Source organism: Gracilinanus agilis, chromosome 1, assembly GCF_016433145.1.
Source record: "Gracilinanus agilis isolate LMUSP501 chromosome 1, AgileGrace, whole genome shotgun sequence".
Classification (NCBI taxonomy): domain Eukaryota; kingdom Metazoa; phylum Chordata; class Mammalia; order Didelphimorphia; family Didelphidae; genus Gracilinanus; species Gracilinanus agilis.
Genome location: NC_058130.1, coordinates 235,266,119 through 235,280,536, shown reverse-complemented (window position 1 = coordinate 235,280,536; position 14,418 = coordinate 235,266,119).

The following is a 14,418-nucleotide window of genomic DNA, read 5'->3' as shown; positions in this document are numbered from 1 at the left end:
TCCCTATTTACTTTTCTCCATATATCTATTAACTATACTTTTTCTAAGATTTCATTCATGCCTATTATTTCTTTCTTAGTTATTTTTAGTTTGATTTTCTCTAGATATGTGTTATGATGATAATAACAGATAATTTGGAGAAGCAGATAATGTGTCAGGGCCAATATTAGAGCTTCAAGTCAAGAGCCAGAGATTGACAGGCTTCAGTGAGGAAAGGAGGGGGCTAAACACTCCTGGCTCTCAAACCCCTCCCCCCTAACAGTTGCTGTTTCAGTTGGATATGGAGACAAGATCAGATCCTGGTAAGTTTCAGTTATGGCTGAAACCCCAATGATGTTCCTTTTCTTTAATTTATATTCCTCGCAGATTTTGATAGATGAAGTAAACCGAAGCTAGTTAACTAACAGTTGAGGATAGAGAAGATCTTCTTAAACTGGCAGCAGACAGGATTCAAACTAGATGTCCAGACTGAGTTGTGAGTATTCCCCCCCCCAAATAATTATCAGGCACAGATTTGAAGATAAAGGTTATATTAAGTAATAACAAGGAGAACTAGAGAAGGTTAATCAGGGTTTTAGGATAATGAGAGGAGACCCTGAACTGTTAGATTGATGCTGCCCTTCCCCCTCCTCACAGGAGGGGAGGAAGCACTTAACTAAAACTGGCACTCTTGCTATTAATGAACATCTTTACTCTCTAATCATTGATATAAACTAACCCTATTATACAGGATAATCCTTATATAGAAACCACACTGGCTATGCCACAATGACCTCTCAAGTGAACCCCCAAGTATGGAGTGGTAAGCAGGGTGTCTGCTCACTTCAACCTCCACAAATTAACTGTCTCAAACCCTTCTCAACTGCCCCCTCACCCAAAATTCTCCAGGGGGATCCCCTGGAATTCTGGGTGAGGCTATCCCTGTACCTTTGCAGGGATTCCATGCTTTGCATCTCCACACAGCACTTCCTTATCTCTTTTATTCAGATCTATTTTTACTTTGACTTTGTCAGATATCATAATTGAGCCTCATGCCTTCTTTTTCTCAGTTGATGCCCAATAAATTCTGCTCCAGCCTTTTACTTTTAACCTGTTTGTGACTACCTGCCACATGTGTGTTTCTTATAGAAAAAGTATGGTAGGATTTTGATTTTTAATCCACTCTGCTATCTGCTTTCTTTTATAGATGAGTTCCTCCCATTCACATTTAGAGTTATGATTACCATTGGTGTATTCCCTATCATTTTGTTTTTTTCTTTTATTTCTGCCCTTTCTTCTTTCACTATTTCCTTCTACATCAATGTTTTGTTCTTAATCAGTCCCCTTTTCCCCACACTTATTTTTTTCCTTCTTACCCCTTCCATTCTTATTTCCCTCCTATTTTTTTAAGGTCTACTAAATGCCCGCCCCCAACTTTTCCCTTTCTTTTAATACTCCCCACACCACTCCCACCTTCCTTATTCCCTTTAAATGCCCATGTAGGATAATATAGAATTTTATACCACAGTAGATCTGGCTATTCTTCCCTCTCAGAAATGATTCTATTAAGAGTAAGGTTTAAATGTTACCTATTTCCACTCTTTTCTTCCTCTTCTTAAAATAGTATTCTGGGCCCCCCCATGTGCCTCTTTATGTAGTATAATTTATTGCATTTTTCTTTTTCCTTCATGTTTCTCTTAATATCATCCTCTTTTTTCTCCTCCCAATTTTTTAACATATCATCTTAGAAAACTTAATGCCACAACCTCTGCCTATGAATATATCTACTATCAACTATGATAATGATAAAAGTTTTAAGAGTTACAGATATCATTTTTCCACATAGAAAACATAATCAATTTGATCTTACTGAAGCCATTAAATATCTATCCCCTCTTTATTGTTGACTTTTTATGGTCCCCTTGAATTTTATATTTGGATATCAAAATCTCCATTTAGTTCTGGTATTTTCTTTAGGAATGCTTTGATATCTTCTATTTTGTTAAATTCCCAGACTTCCCCTTGAAAGTATATAGTCAATTTTGATTGGTAGGTGATTCTGGGTTATAGACCCAATTCTTTTGCCTTCCCAAATATCACATTCCAAGTCTTGTGGTCCTTTAGTATGGAGGCTGCCAGATGCTGTGTAATCCTGACTGGAACTCCTTGATATCTGAATTGGCTCTATATGGCCACCACTTGTCTTATTTTCTCCTTGGCTTGGAAGCTCTTTAATTTGCCTGTAACATTCCTGGGAGTTGACTTTTGAGGATTTAATATAGGGGATGATCTGTGGACTATTTCAATATCTATTTTGCCCTCATGTTCAAGAATAACAGAGCAGTTTTCTTAGATAATTTATTTTAATATGATGTCAAGGCATACTTTTTTTTTTGTTTCAAGTTTTCTGGTAGACCAACAATTCTCAAATTGTCTCTCCTGGATGTATTTTCCAGATCACTTGTCTTTTCAATAAGATATTGCATGTTTCCTTTAATTTTTTCATTCTTTTGACTTTATTAATTCTTGCTGTCTTGTGAAATCATCAGCTTCTTCTTGCCCAATTCTAGTCTTTAAAGATTGTTTTTCAGCTATGATCGTTTGATTTTCCTTTTCAGTTTGGTCTATCATGCTTTTTTCATGGCTTCCAGCAGGTCAGTTCTGGTCTCCAATTTGCTTATTAATTCATTTGATTTCTGTGCCTTTTTTTCCACATGGAAAATTTTGTCTTTTAAACTGTTATTTTCTTTTTGCATTACTTTCATTTTTTCTCTCACTTTCCTTCCCATTTTTTTCTCTTTCTTATTTGATTCTTGAACTCTTTTTTGAGTTCCTCCAGAACTTGAGACCAATTTCAACTCTTTTTTGAAAGTCTGGATGTCTTTGCTTGTTTCTCACTCTCTGCTACCCTGTTGCATCTGTATTTTGCACTTTTTCTCCATAAAAATTCTCCAAGGTCAAGAGCTTTTTTTCCCTATTGCTTATTCATTTAGTCACTAGAAGATTGAGATTCCTGCATGTTGGTGGTCATTGCTTTTTTAGCTTCTCTTTTGTATGGTTTTGCCTTTGTATGGTCTTCCCTTCCATATCAGAATCTTGAGTGAGAGCAGGTAAATCTGAGATGTTCTTCGTGTATTGTACTTTAAAGTGTTTTGCCCTGAGGATATATTTATAGCCATGCTGTCTTGGCTGTAGCCACCCTTTTTTCTGCCCAAGGTACCTGCTTTGCTGCCTAGGTTCTGTGCTCTTCAGTGTAGCTGCCAAGGCCTTGCACTGGATTCAGGGCTAAGTCTCTGGTACTTTCAGCCAGCCATTGAGAATTTAGAGATTGCCCCAGCCCTCATTCTGTCTCTAGCATGGTAGGCTGCATGGTGGAGAGGTGAACAGCTTGTAATTTGATTTGTGCACACCTCCCCATCATAGTGTGGGAATCCCAAATACTACCTACCTTTAAGGCTGAATCCAGTGGGAGAGTCACTTAACTTGTCTGGTTTTGATTTCTGTCATCCTGAAAAACTTTGTAATGATTGATTTAAGGAGATTCAGAAGGTTCCTGCTACTACATCACCATCTTGGCTCTACCCTCTTCAGAAGTACTACTTATTATGTTAAGGAAAGGCTGTTTTATTCCTGTGCTTTCTGCTGTTTTTAATAGGAATGGGTATTCAACAAAATATTTTGTGGATTGCTTTTTCTGCATTTATTAAGATAATAATGTGATTTCTGTTAATTTGATTGTTGAAATGGTCAACTCTACTAAGAGTTTTCCTAATATTAAACCAACCTTGCATGCCTGGTATGAATCCCACCTGGTAAAGAAAAAGCATCTGACAAAACATCTATTCCTATTGAAAACACCAGAAAATATAGAAGTAGAAGGACCCTTTCTCGAAATAATAAACAGTATATATTTAAAACCATAAGCAAGTATCATTTGCAAAGGGGACAAGTTAGAACCTTCCAAATAATATCAGGAATGAAGTAAGGATGCCGATTATAATCGTTATTATTTAATATTGTACTAGAAATGCTAGCTATAGCAATAACAGATGAAAAAGAAATTGAAGCAATTAAAGTAGGCAATGTGGAAACTAGACTATCACTTTTTGCAGATGATATGAATACTCAAGAACCAACTAAAAGACTAGTAGAAATAAATAACAACTTTAGCAAAGTTGCAGCATAGAAGATAAACCCATGTAAGTCATCAGCATTTCTGTATATTTCCAACACAACTCAGCAGCAGGAGTTAGAATGAGAAACTACATTGAAAGAAATTGAATTTAGAGTTTGACTAAATATGAGAATTCTAAGGTGGTTGCTGATTTAAAATATTATAGCTCAAGTCAAAATGACTTTTAGAAGGTTTTATTTACAAAAAGGGGGAAAGAGTTACGGTTTAGAAATATAAGAATAGGGTAGAGAAAATATCTAGCCTATAAATGTTGCTCCAGTATCTGGCTCAGCCCCAGCAACACTCACTGACCCTTAGCCAGAGAATGTGGTGGTGTCTTATGCAAGGGTTCCACCTATGCAGCCTCCTCAAGGAAAGGAAGGTCTGTCTGGAACTAATCTCTCTAGAAGCCAGCAAAGGAAGGCTAGCTACTCACTCACCCAAGACAAAGTCCAAAGGAGAAGATCCAGGAGCAGTCCTCCAAGAACCACCTCTAAAAGCCAAGTCACCAGCCGAAGATCCCCAGACAGGTAGTTAATGACTTCTTATAGTCCTTTTTCCACATCACTTCCTGTGTCTTCCTCCATTTTATAGGAACCAATTGTAGTCTTTCAATTTGCTTGGCACTTCCCAGGGTGTGGTCTATGGACTCTGGAGTTGTCACTCACTTTAGTAAGTGACTTGGGGAACTCCCTTACTTAGTGTTAAGTAGGGGTGTTTAAATTTTTGGTTCATTAATTTAAAAATTGCTGCTTGACAGACAAAGAAAGTTTGACTCATTCTTCACACCATTTAACATCATTCTAGACAATATAAAATACTTAGGAATCTATGTGCCAAGACAAACACAGGAATTATATGAATACAACTACAAAACACTGTATATACAATTATAACTGGATCCAAATAATTGGAAAAAAAATGTTAATTGCTCATGGGTAAGATGAGATAATATAATAAAAATGGAAGTCCCTCCCAAATTAATCTACTTATTCAGTGCCATACCTATCAAACTACCACAAAACACTTTTTTATAGGATTAGAAAAATTATAACAAAGTTCATCTGGAAGAACAAAAGATCAAGAATATAAAGGAAATAATGAAAAAATGTGAAGGATGGGGGCCTATCAGTACCAGATCTTAACCTGTACTACAAAGCATTGCTCATCAAAACAATATAGTACTGACCAGAGACAGAAGGAAGGATAAATGGAATAGAATAGGGGTAAATGATCTCAGAAGCTAGTGTTTGATGGACCCAAAGATCCTAGATTTGGGGACAACAACTCATTATTTGACATACACTGCTTGGAGAATTGGAAAACAATATGGGAAAAATAAGATTTAGATCAGTGGTTCTCAAACTTTTTTGGCCTACCACCCCCTTTACAGAAAAAAATATTACTTAGCCCCTTGAAAATTAATTTTTAAATTTTTAATAGTAATTAATAGGAAATATAAATGCACCTGTGGCCATCACCGCTCCCCTGGATCGCTGCAGCACCCACCAGGGGATGGTAGTGCCCACTTTGGGAATCACTGATTTAGATACATCACAATGGGTAAATGGCAAATATAAAGAGTGAAGTCGTAAATAAATTAGGTGAACATAGAATAGTATACCTGTCAGATCTGTGGGAAAGAATGGAATTTAAGACCAAGTAAGAGGCAGAGAACATTACGAAATGTAAAATGAAAGCTTTCATTCTATCAAATGAAAATATTTTTGTAGAAACAAAACTAATTAGAAGGAAAGTAACAAATTGGGGGAAAATTGTTATAACAAAACTTTCTGACAAAGGTTTATTTTTTCAAATATATAAGAAATTTAGTCAAATTTACAAAAAAAAATCAAGCCATTCTCCAATCAACAAAGGCCAAGGCACATGAATAGGCAGTTTTCACATGAAGAAATCAAAACTATCAATAAGCATATGGAAAAAAATGTTCTAAATTCCTCCTCATTAGAGAAATTCAAATTAAAACAACTCTGAGCCTTATACCTTATACCTAGCAGACTGGTTAATATGGCAGCAAAGGAAAGTGATAACTGTTGGAGGGGATGTTGTAAAATTGGGACACTAATACACTGCTGGTGAAGTTGTGTATTGGTCCAATCATTCTGGAGGACAATTTGAACCTATGCCAAAGGGCTTTAAAAGAATGCCTGCCCTTTGATTCATACCAATGCTGGGTTTGTGCCCCAAAGAGATAATAAGGAAAAAGACTTGCACAAAAATATTTATAACCTCACTCTTTGTGGTGACAAACAATTGTAAAATGAGGTGGTGTCTATCATTTGGGGAATGACTGAACAATTAGTATCAGATGTTGATGGATTACTATTGTGCTGAAAGGAATGATGAACTGCAGTATTTTTATATGAACTAGGAAGATCTCTATAAATTGATGCAGAGTAAAATGATCAGAAACAGAACATTGTATATAGAGACTGATAGATTGTAACACAATCAGATGTAATAGACTTTTCTACTAGAGCAAAACATTGACCCAGGACAATACAGAGGAACAAATAAGAAAGAACATTATCCGCATCCAAAGAACAAGCTGTGGGAACAGAAATGCAGGAGAAAAAAATAGGATTGATCACATACTTGGAAGGGGATATGATTAGGTTTTTGATGTTAAAGAATTGCTCTACTGAAAATATGAATGACATGGAAATGGGTTTTGAACAATGATACATGTATAACCCAGTGGAATTACTTGTCAGCTCTGGGGGTGGGGTGAAAGAGGGTAGGGAAAGAACATGAATCACATAACCATGGAAAAATATTCTAAATAAATAAAAATAAAATAAATTAAAACAAATCCCACCTAGTTATTGGGAATAATCTTTGGGATATCTTACTCTAGTGTCTTTTATTTAAGAATATTTTTACATCAATATTAATTAAGGAAATTGATTTATAGTTTTCTTTCTCTATTTTTTGGTTTTCCTGGCTTAGGTATCAGCATCATATTTGTGTCATAAAAAGAATTTGATAGTATTCCTTTGATTATTGATACTTTCACAATTGATTATCATATTGAAATTATATTGTCTTCATTGATGTTATATTGATATTATAACAATATCTCATATTGTTATAATTGGAATTGGAAATATTTATTCTTTAAATTTTTGATAGAATTCACTTTTGAATTGTTCTGGCCCTAGGGATTTTTCTTAGGGAGTTCATTGAGGGATAGTTCAGTTCATTTTTCTGAGATGAGATCATGTAAGTATTCTCTTTTCTCATTTGTTTTTGTTTTTCTAAAATCTTTACCTTCCATCATAGAATCAATATTGTGTATTTGTTCCAAGGCTACACACAGCATCCTACACAGAATCAACACTATCTAAACCCAGAAAAGATACTGATTTTCCCAGAATCAGGCAGGCACAAAGTCATGTCATAGGTCTTAGAATATAGAAATCAAAAAAAGTAAAGATTAGGCTTTAGGGTCTGAAAAAACACCTGGGGTATATTCTTTCTCCATAAAAGTTATTCATAATTGTAATGAAGACACAGTAACCTTCAAATGCACCAATGCAAGAAAGTAAAAAATATAATAATACATACTTTGGAAACTATACAGCAATGGAAGTGTGGAGAGTTTCCAAGGAATGAGGATTCCCAACAAGTAGTGTGAGGAATATGTATTTTGAAAAATTAATATTTCTCTAATCATTTAGATCTGATTTTGTTTGTGTAAAAAAAAAGTTTACCTCCAAGGGCAGAGTCAAGATGGTGGAATAATCCAGAACACCTCCATGCCACCATGAGAATCCTCTCTGACCAAGATTAATATATTGCCACAAAATGAATATAAGAGTGAAAGAACCAAAAAGGAGATGGTCAACTTTCAAGAAAAGAAAAACCCAACCTTATTGCTGAAGAGTGATAAGAAGAGTGAATGAATAGAGGTTAAGTGATTTGCCCATGGTCACACAGGTAGGAAAAAGTGTCTGAGGCCAGATTTGAATCTAGGATATTCACATCTCTAGTGTAGGAAGTAATAAGGGGTAGAGTAAATTTCAGTGATTAGCTTTAAGAGAAAAAGAAGCGAATTTGGATCCAAGCCCTGGGAGAGGATTCTGAGAAGGAGAGAAGGATTATGGGAGTTTTGAACTGTTAACTGTCATTGCTCTGTGCCTGTTTCCACTGAACTGGAGAAAGGTGGTTTTGCTTTGAGAGATTTTTCCTAGGTAGTCATAATTTCGTGGAGAGATTATTGACTCCTTGGTTGAGAATATTTTGTAGAAAACTGTTTTCCCTGAGGTATAGAGACCATCTGCCAGTGATCTATCTGCCAGAAATCCTTTTGGGCCAAGGTAATCTAAAGATTGTCATCTGAGACTTTGGGTTATATAGTGCAGCCAACCCCAGGCTTTGGGGAAGGGCTCAAATTTACTGTGAATCCTTTCCTTTTTCCTCTTTTTGTTAATCCATAGTAATTAGAGTATTTTAGATTCAGATAGGGTTTTTTTTGAGTTTTGATAAGAGCAGGGAGATATAAGAAGACATAGAGAAAACCAGAAGACAGATCCATGAGGATCTCACAAATTGGAGGGAAGAGATACAGCTGGATAGATTTAGGAATGTATTTATTATTTGTCAATCATTAATAAACTTGATCTTATAATTTTAAGGTTTGTGTTTCAAAGGCCCTGGGGAGGTTCCCAGGTCTGTTCTATCATCTCACATCCCTCTAGGAAGGTTACCTATTTTAGTTGGTTGAGCAAGGTCAACTAGAGACAGAGATTTTTTGAATCTTGGGGGAAAACTGCCATCCATAGTCCGTTAGAATTCTGAGAGCTGCTTCTTGTTCCTAGTTCTGATTTCTGAGTACAAGAAAGATAACACTAATCCTTCATATACATGATAGTTTTTAAATATATTAACATAGTTGTTATGCTTTCATAATTTCTTTACTCTCATACCCCATTATTCCAGTTCTTCTTTATTCCATATCATAGATAATTTGAAGTCAATATTAATTATTTAACTGCTTAGCCACAGGCTTCAATTATTTTGGTCTATTTCTATAGTTAATAAAATGCTACCTGTATTTTATTTTATTTTATTAATTGCTTATTTCACTTGAGAGAATTAGATATTTCATGACAAGATTTATGATACTTAACTCAAACTTGCAAGGAGTTTTAAAAGGAAAATCTTATCATTTGACCCTCAAAATTCTATGTGGTAAATATAATTTACTTCGGTCATATCTATATTTACTAGAACCATTTTCTTCTTCTTGGTTCTTCTCCACCTTATTTTATTCTCTTTAATTATGGATGAATGGAATGGAAATATCACCTCTATATATACATATATATATATAGCATATGTATAATCTATAGATGTATATACATATATAATTTCTGTAACAAATATATAGCATCATAAAAACCTGAACTGAATGTTAGACGAGGTATAATTAATTTTATTGCTTTCATGACAACTGTCTAAAATTAACAAAAGTCTGCTGATTTTTTGCTATACACTAGGGAAAAGGTCATTGACAACTTTTTTTATCATTTTATACATAAACTAATGAATGTTTATGGTGAAAAATGTTGTCAGTTGCCAACACATTTTTGAAAAGAATACTAGATGAAACAGCTATCATTAAAATAATGAATGACATCATTATTCTTTTAAGGTAAATTTTATTTTATATTCTTTTACAAAGAAAGATTGATATATAATAGGAAAATGAATAAGGAGCTAATCCAAGATTGCAGAGAAGTGATACATATCTCCCTTCTCTGTACCAAATTACTTTCCAAACAATTTTGATATAAGGCTTCAAAACAAATTTCGGAGTGGCAGGATTCATAATGATGGGGAGAAACAATTTCAACCCAAAACAACTTTGAAAAACATCATGAAGTAGAGATTAGTCCAGCAAGCCCACATAGGCCTTGGGAGTGGATGAATCAGCAGCAAAGAAATCCTTTCATAAATACTTCACTATGTCACTTTAAACAAGTTATTCAACTTCTTCCATAATCTCATTTCCCCTGTCTACAAAATGGTACTGCCATGGTTTTGATATATTATAGGTCAAAATAAGAAATTAAATGGGAATTTAGGTAGTAACTATAGAAGTTACAAAGAACACGGAAAAATTTTAGAAACTATATAGCTCATGAACAAATGCTTCAACCAAATTTTATAATAGAACATTATAACTGCCTCATAAAAGAAGAATTAAAAAAACAATCAGACTTCTTCCTTGGTAAAAAATGAGGATAAAATATGTTTACTTTGATTTTCCAGATTGCAGGGGCACAATGCTGTTTACCATAGAAGTCTTGAAGGGATATTTGAGAGAAAGGAAGGAAGGAAAGAAGGAAGGAAGGAAGGAAGGAAGGAAGGAAGGAAGGAAGGAAGGAAGGAAGGAAGGAAGGAAAGAAGGAAAGAAGGAAAGAAGGAAAGAAGGAAGGAAGGAAGGAAGGAAGAAAAGAAGGAAGGAATGAAGCAAGGCTTGTATTCTTATAAATTTAAGTTAGTTCTCTATATATTTAAAAATAAGACCTTTATTAGAGAAATTTGTGATAATTTTTTTATTTATTGTTTCTTTTCTAATCTTGGTTACATTAAAAACATTTTAAATTAATATAGTCAAAATTATTCATTCTACATATTGTAATGTTCTTTATCTCTTATTTGGTCATAAATTCCTCCTTTCTCCATAGACTTAACAAGTGAACTACTCTTTGTTGCACTAATTTAGTTATTGTATCACTCTTTATGTCTAAATCAAATAACCAGTTTGACTTTATTTTGTAGAAGATGGGGGATATTGATTTATACCTAATTTTTGCCTTACTGTTTTTCAGTTTTCCCAGCAATTTTTGTCAAATAGTGAGTTCTTTTCCCCAAAGCCAGGATCTTTTGATTTATCAAACATTTGATTACTAAGGTCATTTACCCTTAATCGATGACATTGATCCACCATTTTATTTCTTATCCAATATCAGATTGTTTTAATGATTAGTACTTCATTGTACCATTTGAGATCTTGTATTGCTAGACTACCTTCCTCCATATTTTTTCCATTAATTCCCTTGATACTTTTGTTCTTCCTAATGATTTCGATTATTATTTTTTCTAAATCTATAAAATACCTTTTGTAGTTCAATATAGCACTGAATAAGTAAATTAATTTAGGCAGAATTGTTGTTTTTATTTTATGTGCTTTACCTACTCATGAAAAATTAATGTTTTTACAATTGTTTATATCTAACTTTATTTGTGTGAAAAGTGTATTGCAATTATGTTTATATGATTCCTTTTTCTCTTGTCAAATCGATTTGCAAGTATTTAATATTTTCTAAAATTATTCTAAGTGGAATTTCTCTTTCTATCTCTTGAAGCTGGGTTTTGTTGATGATACATAAAATGTGGGTCTATTTTGTATCCTGCTACTTTGTTAAAGTTATGATTTTTTAAAACTGACTTTGGTTGATTTTCTAGGTTTCTCCAAGTATATTATTACATCATGTGCAAAGAGAGATATTTAATTTTCTTCATTGTCTACTTTAACTCCAATTCATTTTTCTTCTCTTATTCTTAAAACTAGCATTTCTAGTGCAATATTAAATAATGGTGATAATAATTGGCATCTTTGATCTACCCATGATCTTATTTGGATAGTTTCTAACTTATCTCAATATTTTTTAAATTAGAGTTAAAAATAAATGTAAAATAAGTCATAGAAAATGAAAAATAATCTTTAATAAAAGGATATTTACATGCATATGAAATATTGAGTACTATTTTATTTATATATTAATATTTATGCAATATTTAGCTATGTGGCTATATTCTAAATCACATCTTCAAAAAGAACTTTGAATTTTTGCCACTGGATATCACCAAAATAGTGTTGTTGAATGAAAACATAGTATTCCTGCTAGATTTTTGTAAACTAAAATGGGATAAAACATTGGTGGTATTAAGAAGGAGGAAAATGTCTGACTGAGAATTTCTCATTTTTTGTTACATCAAAATTTTCTTTCATATCTATCTAATCTAGCATTATCTAAGTGTAGATCTAAAACTGTGTTTACTAAACAAAAAAATCCTAAAATCAGAAGGAAATAGAACCAAGAAATGACATAAAAAAGATAAGTGATAATGAAATATTATGGAAACAACACTGAGCTGCAAATCAGGTTACATGATTAGAGCCCTAGCTTTACGACTAATAATTGAAAGATGTTTACTTATTTCAGTTGTTTTAGAGAAATTTTTAATTTCTGTTTTAGAGAAGTTATTTTTAATATTTGAAAACTAATGTTTAAAGAGCAAATGAATCAGTCATAGTCACACATCTAGTAAATTTTGGAGATACGAATCAGACCTTCATCTTGTTTGACTGCTAATTAGAAGACTTTTTCCCTCTTACATCATTATGTAAATATTTACTGTTGAGTATTAGCTTAAGTTTTTCAATTAACCTCTCCAGACCACAATTTGTTTGAGACAGTTTGGAGAAAGGAAGAGTTTTTGGATCATAAAATATCAGAAAAAAATGTTAAAAATGTTTCTTTATTCAATCAATAAAAAATACATAAAATGTTCAAAAAATTTATGGAGAGACTTACAGGTAATAAAAATCACCAGTTAATTTCTCAAATGTTATATAATAAAGCATCTTCCTTCTTTTTAATTCTGGCTCCTGTTCATTGCCTTGCATAGTTTCTATCTAAAATAGATGTACTATAATTCCTCTAGGATCCTCCATTTTGGAGAGGAGACCAGGTTATCATTATTTCATTCTTTTTCTGATTCTGCTTTTGATTATAGATTTCAACTCAATTCCCTGGCCATCCTTTCCCCTACCATATCTTCCTCCATTAGAATTTAGTCTCCCCAAGGGCATGAACTATCTTTTTATGCTTGCATTTTAACCCCAGCAATTGTTACATTTTCAGGCATATTGTAAGTATTTAAAAATGGTTTGTTGCTTTGTCTCAATAAATTGCCCATTCAAATGAGTATCTTTATCTGGTAAACAGGCACTTCAACCAACTGGCTTTCTTTTTTATTTTGAAGTATAGGCTTTTGAGAGATTGTGAATCTCACTTAGGAAACTCTACAGTATTTTAGTTTTTGAAGCAATTAGTACAATGCCACCTAGAAACTGAAACATTTGGACTATATCACAAACTTTGGTTAATCTGTGCTGGGTATTCTCCATGATATAGAGAAACACCCATTGGTGATCATATCTCCCTGTTCAATGCATCAATTATTATTAATTATAAAATGGTTACTAACAAAAAGTAACCTTCATAGATATAATTACTAAATAGTCTTCTGTGACATTACATATGGCATATGTATGGGAGACACTAATGTTCTATTTTCTTCTGTTGATTCAAAGATTATATTTTTTGTTATCAGTAAACAATAAACACATAAATAATGTGGTATTCTCTATATGTGAGTCATTTGTGTGATTATAAGGTGGGAATTTCCTGTTAAGAATTATCTTCTGATGCTTGCTAGTTACCTTATGATCTTATAAAAGAAATATAAGTAATTGTAATAGTAGTAGTAGTAATAATAATATCTGTAATTTCTATAATGTTTTAACTTTTGCAAAACAATTGACAAATACTCTCCCATCATATTTTTACAAAAATCCTTAGAAGTAGATGCCATTATTTTATCTCATTTTATAGATAAGGAATCTGGGGCAGACTGCAGTTAATTAAATTACCTAGAGTCATACAACAAGTAAATGTATGAAGTCAGATGTGTATTAAGGTCTTCCTTACTCCAAACCAACCTTCTATCCATTGAGCCAACAAGCTGTCTCTAAAAACCAATTATTTCCTGCAAGAATATCTACAATATGTCTTCTGAGTACTATCCTAAAGTTAGTGTAGAGATTTTAAAGTCAAGAAAAGGGTCAATAAAAGTTTTGTATTGCTAATCTCTTGAAAAAAATATAATGGTTCCACTTTTGATAATTTTCCTTTCTTTTGTGAACATTTCCTCTAAAATAATCTTGAAATTTGATCTCTAAATACATTTAACTTTTAACTCGAAGTACATTTAACTTAAAATTTAACTCCAGTACAGATTTCTACTATACTCATTATCCTCAAAGTCTTAATGAAATTTTAATTTAATAAACTCAAATTATTAAAACTTAAAATTTAAGGTATTAAAGTTTAAATCTGCACTAAGACTTTGGGAGTCATATATATATGTAATCAAGCAAAACTACT